Below are 11,002 nucleotides of genomic sequence, written 5' to 3' on the forward strand. Positions count from 1 at the left end.
GAGGAAGGACAGGCAAAATATATATGAGGAGGACTGTTTGCAGTACTCTGCATTAACAGTGTACATGTTTCAACTTTGAAGCCTGGTCGAAATAAAACATTATTCAGGTATTGCCCGAAAACTCCCACTGCTCAAACTACCCTTTGGAGAACTTCTTCACCTGATGGCATTGCAAGATTGCAGTGTGTTGTAAGCGCTGGGAGCTCATAGCTGAAGTGACACCAATAATGGAGAGAAGAGTGAAGCAAAGATATGAGGCTGCACCCAGTGCTTAATTTGAGCCGATAGTTTCCAGTGCTTGGTACCGCCACTTAATTGTCAGCACCGGCACTTATGACAGTCTGCCACATGGTGGCACCGTAGGCCAAATTTAGGTATAAGCACAACAACAGCTGTTTATGAATTCAATATACATTAACAGTGGCTACTACCTGCCACCCAAGCCATTCTCATAGCATTGGGGGTCTGGAATAGTATGACTTGTCACACATGCAAGAGTGTTATGGTAAGTAGTTGGGTTGGTACTGTCATTGGCAGCACTGGCAGGGGCAATGGATGGTGCAAGCTGCAGAATTCTCCTGACGAGCGCCTTGCAACTTATTATTTAGTAAATTAGGCGGTGCCTGCACCGCTCTAGGCCTAAACAATGTTGATGATTCTGTCCTGTAGGCTGACTAATAGGTAAGCCCTTGTCACACTCCGCGATATAAAAAACTGAAATGGTGGAAAATAAGTCTTATATTTCCTATTTACTTCTTTGGTTGGTGAGCACTTGGCAGTGGGTACCAAGGCAAGCATGGTCACTGATTGCAGTGCAACTGGCAGTGTCCTAAAACACAACAAATCTAAACAAGCCCTGCACCTTCGGATGGGCCCTCCTTAACAGCAAACAGGAGGTAAACCTGTCTAATCATAAAATACTGCCAAATATGTTAGGTAAAATATCTTTTTCATCAGTTCACCTTTCATAGAATGTGAATCCCACATAAAACTCTTCATACCCTGAGCCTTTTCCTACTGTGAAGAGTCCGCAAAGAGTCCGCGAAAACTTGGTGGAAAAGAGATAACAAACATCACAGTCTCTCAGAAGTGAATCAGCAGGTGAAGGTTGTCTGGCAGGTGAATTAGCAGACGCTCTACATGACAAGTGTGCATATTTATAATTTTACAAGTGGTGGTATTAAAATTGGGCACCCTTTGGCTACAGCTTGGAGCCAGGGTTTTCCCATTTTCATCAATTCCACACTCCCAGTGAGTCCTGAGTGGGACCTCCTGGAGTAGACAATTGTAAGGAATAGCCTGCATTCCCCCCATGGAGCAAATTAGCTGTTGGGGTAGTCTGCCTGCTAGTCTTCGGCAGGTGTGGGCAAGTATCATGGAGGTTGCTGCCGCTGTACTTATGAGAAGTAGAAAATGAAAGAATCTGAAATGGTACAGTGCAATGTCAGGATTAAAAGTGAAATCCCAAGAGTCAAGTTCAAATCTATTGGAGATGCTACCATAACTCCTCAAATATAGTCACCTAATCCTTGGGATACAATGAGGAACAAAATACTAGCTTGTCCAAGAGGGAAAATTGGTCCATTTATGACCAGACTGTGTGACTTTTGCATGTTGAAGAGTGGGCACCAATGAGACACACTATCATCATCAGTTGTGGAAAAGTGAATCATCTACTGATTGTGAGGAGAAATCATGATTTAGAAATAACAATGTCAAATATTTCGTTTGTACTAAACTTTTCTAACGCCTCTTCCTTTTGTCCCTATGCAGTACCAGGCTGTAGCACTGTGTGTGTTAACACAAGCGAGGCTCAAACTCTATATTTCCTAAGGCTACGCCTATCGGATTACTGTGAGCTCAAAAATCTACCATGTGGGAAGTTTTCACAACAGTGTACATATATATCATACATATTCACAAACAAAGAGGACCCAGATCAGAGTGCCTAAAGACCCTAACTGTGTAATTCCTAAAGATAACACAATACATAAAAAATACAGAGTTGGTCTGTAAAAAACACTAATATTAGGAACACCCTAATCCTCTACAAGCTTCTGAAAAGATACATAGAGAGAGAGCTAAATAAAAATTAGTTCTCCGTTTTTTGGGATGAAAACCCTCACCATCTCACAGGTTACATGCTTCATCACTATGTTCCTCCTGACACCACTAACACACTGGTCGGTGGTGTCTGCTACGACTCTCAGGACATTGGAGAGGAGCTATTAAGTGGTAATTAGCTGCATATCCCAATGTGAGGTGTGGTGTAGATATTGGTTTACAGATGGTAGTGGGGAAATAGTGAAAAAGTAAGATGAAAAATACACCTAAAGATTAAGTTGTTCCTGGAATGGAAAAAAAATCCTTGATAGCAATTTGGGCACACTTCATGACCTTTTTGTTGTTGGTATGAGGAGGAACCGGTGATGGTGCATGACACCTGTGAGTGGATCAAGTTTTTTCCTAAAAAGCAGAGATTTTCTTTTTCTTTATCTCTTTATGTTTCTTCAGAGGCTTGTAGAGGGTTACAGTGTCCCTACAATGATTGCGTCTTACAGACCAACTGTGTATTCTTTGTTTATTGTTTATCATACATATCAACAATAATCAACTGAAATGAATGTTACTTCCAATAGTGCGTCTACGGCACCTAAATACCATTAGGCATTTTGTGGGACTGGTGTAGCTTTTTCCATGTTTCTGAGGATCTCCTGTTCTGAGAGAAAATAACAGCATGCAAAGTATAACCACTTCTTGCATACTGAGAAGCCGATTACGATGTCGGGCAGAAAGCTGCCACGCAACACCGTCTCAGAATCAGGACCAACCGTCTCGCAGTCGGCAGTTCCACCTTCCTGATTACAATGCGACTAAACACTGTTCGGTCGGAGTCCCATTGTCCCTTATTGGAGCTTACAACCAGCGGTAACACAGGCTCCTATGGGGAAATGTGGTGTGTGTGAAACCCTGCACCCTTTGACAGCCACCCCATTGTGCCTTCCACACAGTACCGGATTTAACAGGGTGTCCTGAGGTAGCCCCTTAGCCCACAACCGCTTGCCGCAGGGTGAAGGGAGCAGGGACCCCAAAGTCACTTTCGGACAGCCTTTTCGTGTCAGACAGGCTGACTCAGAAAGGCTGTTGGAAATCAACATTGTAACCCAGAGGTCGGAACCACTGTCCATAGGGGTTTATTTATTTATTTTTTTGTTTTATATTGCGCAAACTAGACCAGAGGCATCGGGTATCAGAACGCTTTACATAAGCACTAGTTTCATTACAGCTGGACACATTAATTTTTGTTAGGCATGGGGAGATTAAGTGAATTGCTAAGAACCACAGGATGTTGACCTTCCTTGCCGAGAGTGGAGACCGGTTCCCCAGCTTCGAGGTTGACAGCTCTAACTTTAAGGCTACATCCTTATAATGCGGTTCCAACTGACAGGGATACTCTGAGAGCCAGTCGGAACCAATTCGTAATGACTGTGAGGTTAACCTTCCGACCGCGAATATCGTAATCGATCGTGCGGATTGTAAACTGACCGATTTGTTCAGAAGGGTTCCGACACAGTCGATGAGAATCTGACTGTCGGGAGGAGGCTTACCGACAGATATCGTAATCGGCCCCTTAGTGTCAAAGGCTTTTTAACTTTAATACACAATTTTGAGTGAAAAGTAACTTTGAATATTAATGATTTTTCTGATAAATTTTAGATGTAAATGCTGAAATAATAATATTGCACTTAAAACAATTTTGATATGTAATTCAGAACTGCCTTTGTTAATGTGATTTAGCTGTGCCACATTTTCAGGAAGGCATTATTAATATGGATACTATTCTGATGTTCTGTTCATCTTACTTCTGCTCATTCCCCCTCTAATCAATGTCCCCCCATGTGTCTTCTCTTCCCACAGTCTTCACACAACACAAGCTGCTGTGACATAACCATTTATTTTCCTTAGAGTGCATGTATTGTAAATGAAATATTATTCGTGCTCCAAACGTATCCAAAATTCAAGGATGTTTTCACAGCAGTTCCAATGTGGGCATGATACACGAGTGTATGGGTTATTGTTAAAAAAAAAATCACAATATGTTATGCATTTCTGCATAGCAACAACACAGAAGCTGCCTGGTCCTTTCTTAAAAGTGGGTTCAAAGTCAAAGTCAAAGTTTCTTTATTCGGTTAAAATTTAAAAACCATCAAAGCACAAATCACATCACAACTATTTATAATGTATACAATCTAAATGCTACAAACATTTCCAAAAATCAGATTTGAAAGACCATTTGTCAACCATCAGTACGCCCCCAGCCAAAAACACCCTTGGCTTTCACATAAACACATTAAAAAGTTTGTCACATACAAAAGTACAAAGAAATCTCATTTTCATAAAAATTAAAAAGGAAGAAGAGAACATGATGCTATAATTGAAGTCTATTTCTTCGCCTAATTGCCCCAGTGATATAACTGGCAACTCCATAACAAACAAGCAGGGAGCCAAGCATTTGCAAATAGGCTAATGCTGGTCTAACTTGCACAAAGTTAGCCCCTCTTAGCAATGGCAAAATAAAATTCTTGCACAAAGTTACATAGAAATCACCGAAAAAAATCAAGTGGAGGGTATTCTGCTCTGAAAAGTTATCACCGGGGCATTGACCCAGAGACCCCTCTTTAGAAAAGCCTTTTGGGAATGACAGCAACCAGGGGAGCATATTGTGCTTGAACCTGGTTAACACAAACAGGTGATAAGGTTTGTTTATGTAAGTTAGGTATGGCTGTATTTTCCTATTCAAACTTAACATTACAAAACACCTCACCAAGGGTTTTACTAGTTCAACCTCCTCTCTTGCTGATATTACCCTGTTTAAAAACTGAGTCTTCAGATCTCTGATATCTGGTTTGCTAAGAGCTCTAGGTTTAGAAAATAGCTCTGAGCAGCCCATTAAGTCCAGTTGTGTCTTGATATAGTGAATCCAAGGAATGTCAGATCCTCTATCTAAAGACACACAATCCTGGATGATCAGCTGATTCAGATTAGGTGGTTGGTGTGCCCAAATTCTTAACCAGCATAGTAATGGGGCAACCGCAATCTGGTCTGAAACATATCCGGTACCTAGGTCCTAATGAAGGTTAGGAATAGGAGTGGAGGCTGGGAGCGATAGCAGCCTACGAAAAAATTCATTTTCTGCTTTCTGTATTTCACCTGTCTCCATATAATCCCATATATCACTCCCATATGTGACCATTGTGAGACACGTAGCATTATAAATCTTCATAAGCACCGGAAGCGGTTTATAACCTATTCTTTTTAAGAGCGCGCTGCATGACCCATGATCGCTTATCATCGAAGAGTACACCCAGATATGGGAAAGTAGGGACTTTTGTAAGTTCGATGCCCTTACAATAGCCCGTCCCTTTCCGATAGTCATAGAGTGTGACTTCTTGAGATTAGTAATTAGATCTAGGGAATCCATAAAATCAATAAAACAATCTAAAAGGGATTGCAACCCCTGCGACGTCCTAGCCACCAAGACAGCATCATCTGCATACAATAATGCCAGAATCATTTTGGATCCTGCCCTAGGGATGTCCTTACAGGAGGAGATCAGTGCATCACCTAATTTATTAATGTAGAGTGTAAACAGCAGGGGTGCAAGTATGCACCTCTGCCTTACTCCTCGTTTCACTGGCCATTCCTCAGTTAGACTTCCATTTTCATCATAACGGACGGCCGCCGATGTGTTTTCGTGGATGGCTGCAAGAAAGAAATCAACGCTGGATCAAGTCCAATACAGAGAAGGGAAGCCCATACTTTTTGCCTATTTACAAGGTCAAAAGCGATGGATAAATCCATAAAGGCTAAATGGATGTCCCCCCGCTTAGCGACCGAGTACTTCCCTATGACTAAATGTAAATTTAGGCATGTCCCATCATGCCCTTTCCCTGCCTAAATCCATACTGCAGGTCCGATATGATGCTGTTTTTATCCAACCAATCTGTAAGGCGGGTGATTATCTTAGCTGTGGAGTCCAGAAGAGAGATCGGCCTATAACAGGCTGGATCGTCTTTTGTACCCTTTTTAAAGATTGGAATTATAACAGCTTTAACCCAGGATTTGGGGAAGCCGACCTCGGTCGCAGCATTAAAAACAAATGTCAAAATTCTAGCTCAGACACTGGGATCGGCCCTGTAAAGGTCTGCCGGTACGCCATCTGGGCCTGGCGCTTTACCCTTTGATGTCGACATGATCGCCTCAGTTACTTCCTCCTCAGTAAAGCGCACACTTAAAACCTGGGTAGTATTCCCCTGAACAATTCCAGTCTCCTGGACCACTTCTATATGTATGCTATTAAAATGTTCAACCCACTTTTCTGGGGAAATAAGACAGTCCATAACTCTATTAGATGTTTTGCTGAACATTGGGCTATGAACCATTTTCCAGAATCTGGAACTGTAAGACAGGACACTTGCTTGACTAAGTTCTTCCCATGCCATTTCTTTTACCTGTAATTTTCTTTTTTTAACTGACAGTTTATAGGCCTTTCTAGCCTGCTTGACCATGTTTACATCCCTTGTGGATTCCTTCAAGACCCCTAGAACTGCAGTGTGCACAGTAGCGCACGCTTGGTCAAACCAATTTTTATGTTTCTTGGGCCTTGCTGTGCAGTGTAGCGTCAAGTTACTAGCTACCTGCTTCATTATGCGGTCAAAGGCACTTAACATATCAGCTGGGTCAGAATCCGGGTTTGAACATATGCTAAAATCCTCTGGTAGCCCTCTATATACGTTTTCAAGGAAATTATCAGGTGTGATTGCATCCCATTTTAATCTTCTAGCTTGATCCTGAGTAGTAATCATGGCAAATTGAAAAATGGACTTGCCTATTCCCCATTTCGAAAGCCCGGATATAGAGAATCAGGGTTTGAGGATTATGGTCACTCAAACAGCTACACGTAACACAGAATGTGCCCAATAGTTCAATCAGCGGTCATGATACTAAAATAAAATCAATAATGCTTCTGTGTCCCTGCCCTGTGTAGGTCGGGACTGGAGGGGAAGTATTTGCTTGTTCTGGGCAGAATAAATTAAAAGCACATAAAGACTCTCTAGATAAGCCCCGGACGTTGCGTGTTCAAAATGAATTGTCCCCTGGGGTCCGTGTTCATCTTCAATACCTTGCATACAATTGGATGGACAGACATGGGTTTTAAAATCACCAAGGATTAATAATTGGTAGGGAGTGTCATGTATGGCCTCATGATCATTCAAAAAAGTAGTTAGAGATTTCAAGTGCTCCAGATCCTTTACTCTGGTATAAGAATTATAAAAATTCACCACTAATAAGCCAGGTAGATTATCACCTATTAGTTGAACCGCTAAAATATTAGGAGTGTGCGTCACTATCAACTTGGGCCTATAATGCAATTTAAGGCTAATCAATATCAAAAGTCCCCCCCTTGATCTCCCCATGGACGAAGGCACAGCATTTTTCCCAAAAGAGCAGTACCCGTTCAGATGATATAGATCATGTGAATCCCAGGTTTCCTGGAGCGCAATAATATTGTGCCTTCGAAGTAATGATTCCCAATTTGTGCCCCCCCCCTTTTTGAACGCAAACCGGCTATATTCCATGACAGAATTTTTACTTCAGATCCAGTGTTGACTCTGCCTGCTTCGTTACCCTCAATTTCAATTGATGGGACAGATACGGGCAATATATTATGGATGGGGGCCACCGGAGCATAGCCAGGCAGTAATAAACAGGGGTCCTGTACAAAATTTGTACTCTCTGTAGGGGGGGCGTCTATATACGCATTACCTACTTGTAGTCAACCCTGGTCATCTAGATTGGACAGGGCTTCGAATCTATTCGATACTGCAATGTGCGGAACAATCTCCCCATATGATCTCATTGGGGGCCGATAAGAGAACCCCAATGGTAATGCAACAATGGACGTGTTGGGGAAAAAGTGGTCTTTTGTTTCAAGAATCAATTGTGCCACTCTAAGGCTTAGAAAATTTACAATGACACAATCCCCCTCTATCTTTTTCTGGGATCTTCCAAGCCATGAAACTCTATGCACCATCAGGATGTTATTAGCTAGTGAAGGCCTAAACCCGTTATGGTTGGCCAATCAATCCACGTTTTTACATTTGCCAAAACTACAACAAGGGGACTTGCTGCTGGTGGTAAATCTATGACATCTTGCGGATGTTTTAATAGTGCATTTCCTGCTTGATTGTGTGATGGGATTTGATCACCCCCCAGCCCCAATGGGGTGTTGTTCAATGGGGCAGCTTGATTATTCAATATTTGAGGGTCAATAGCACTTGTAATAAGGAGTTGTACCTGTCTCCCATGCCCCTGCTGAGAAATACCTACTGGCCTGCTCTGCCCCACCTGTTCAGCCCTTCCTACTAGGGTCGAAGGAATTGGTGCGTAATTTATGTCATTTATGCTATCTACAACAGTATGGATTAAATGTTTCGCCTGTGTCTTGCCCGATTCTGGGCCCCCGGGTTGAGTGTCTAAAAGACTACCTCCCCCGATATCTTTCACCGCATTTATGTCTTTCTTCCCTTCTACAGGATTTGTCAACGGGCAATTTTCTCCTCAATTTCCCCTAATTTGGTCCAGAAAGGTGCAAGAATTGTTAGCATTAGCGTTTCCATTTGTTCCCAATATGCCTGATTGGCCCCTACATCTTGGTGGTCCATCATATTATCAGGGTGTGCCGTTCCAGATTTAAGTGGCTGTAGTATTTTATCTTTCTGGTGCTTGCCTCTCCCTTTATCTTTATTTTGGGCTCGCACTGCTAAACTGCCCCTTGTCCTTTTTGCTAAGGGTTCGCCCAAAGCACCTACAACCCCAATGCTTTCTCTAGACAGTCTTTTTGGCCTAGTGACCCGATTGTCTTTGGCATCCCCTTTATCAATATGGGAGGTGTTCGCAATATGGGGTGTAACTAGAACCGAGGGGGCCTCAAGAATATATGGGGTGGTGGGGACCATCATAGGTCCATGCGCAGTTTCATGTACAGACATATCCAACAAGATACACTCTGGAACCAAATCCAGGAGCTCCTGAGATAGACTCTGGTGCGTCTCAGCCATGTCCCCCTGTCTATGTTCAGGTGTATCAATATTTGGTTGACTAACAATAGTTGCAGTTACCACGGGTGACTTAGCCTCACTTATTGCTCCCAAGGACAATCTTTTTTGTGCTACATAGGCCCCCAATGAAAGCCTTTTCTCCGTGAGCTGTATCTCATGTTGGAGTACCGATTCAGCCCTATTCAAAAAGGCATCTAAAGTGCCTACCACCCCACCCCCAACTCTCTGACCCCCCAGCTTCCGTTTTGGAGCCATGAGCCCTCTCTTATATAATGTTCACCACCCCGCCACAAAAATGGGACACTAGTCCTCTTTGCCCACAGTTAGTTCAAAGTCACAAGGAAGATTCCCGCTTACTTGTAGTTATAGTCCGGGTGCAGATAATAGGAAGGTGGCCCATCCCAGCCTCCTCCTGGCTACGACGGGCGCGGACAGGCACGCCCTTGGCCGCAGTATTTTTATGCGCCTCCCGGCACTGATGGTAATGCAAATCGAGCGCGCCCTGGGGACTCTGGGAGTTGTAGTCCCGGCGCGCTCGATGACCGTTGCAGTCCCCCTTGGACTGTTCGTGCCACGTCCCAGGGCTCTGGGAGAACGGATTTCAAGTGGCGGCAACCGGACAGCAAGAGAAGACCAGTGGTAGGTGGCTAGTTGAGCGTTGCACAAGTCAAAAGCTGGCTCCCACAAGGGCTGCTATACCATTCAATACTGGCTCCAGGCCCCCTAGTGTCTCCTCAGGTCTGTCAGCAGGCCAAGAGGACCGGACTGACACAGTTCCCCTTATTTATTTCTGTTTGCAGTGTCTATTTTGTTTGATTTCCCCCTTTTTGTAAGAGTGGATGTAGGTCCCTCCTCCCAGAGATAGAGCGCTCCCTCCAACAATGGGGCCGGTGCAGTTTGCCTCCTCCTCCACCTCATTCCCTGGGGCGTCTCACCGGGGCGTCTCACCGATCTATTAAGCAGTTCTCAGGGCCCGTGCACACCCGTCAAGTCCACAGGTCTCCAGGCTGCTCAGCAGTGTCTCTCCCGTCCTGCTGCCCCCGCGTGGCCGACACAGCCGGTCCCGGGGCTCCAATCACTCACCCCTCACAAGATCTGCCGCAGCCTACAGGTCCTTGGTCCAGCCTCCCAGCGCTCGCCTACACTCAGGCGGTCCGCTGCAGCGCAGCTTATATCGTCGCAGCCGCAGCGCCCTCAGCAAGCGGGAGTGTCTCGGGCCTCCTCCGCAGGCAGCAGAGGGGCTCTCCTCGTATACAGGACTGGCAGGCAGCACAGGTATGGGGCAGGCACTACTCGGCGATCTCCCAGCGCCTCTGTAACTACAAAGTGGGTTCGTTTTATGTGCTTTATTATGATGATTTACTTACATATTTGTTCAAGATGTATAATCACTAGTCATGCCATGCTGAATTTGTGGAATGTATTATTCTCTTTTCATAAAATGTGTATAAAACCCCCTGAATTTGGGGTGAGCCAGATGACTTTCCTTATCCTCTTGAGACTGTCCAGTTTACTTCAGAGAATTACATGACTCGCCGTTCCTATTAGGGAGACTATTTTTCATGATTTTCACTAGTCATTGGGACTTTAAATAATTCTGATTTCTTGGCTACTTTGAATCTAATCCTTCATGGCACATATTTTGCATTTCTCTGCACTGCTTACATTGAGATTTTGTAATAAATCATTCTAACTTTTCCTTGATCTAGAACTTAGTTATTAAGTACTACCAGTTACTTATTTAATACTCTGCTAAACTAATATTGGATCTGATGTTGAGGAGTGTGTTATTTAATGCTAGATCAATGAGGTTGAATGTAGAAGACTGGCTGCGCGACCTGCTGCCAGAGGACGCTCTATCACCCCACTTTGTAGTGGAA

This window comes from Lissotriton helveticus, chromosome 5_1 (assembly GCF_964261635.1).
Source record: "Lissotriton helveticus chromosome 5_1, aLisHel1.1, whole genome shotgun sequence".
NCBI lineage: Eukaryota > Metazoa > Chordata > Amphibia > Caudata > Salamandridae > Lissotriton > Lissotriton helveticus.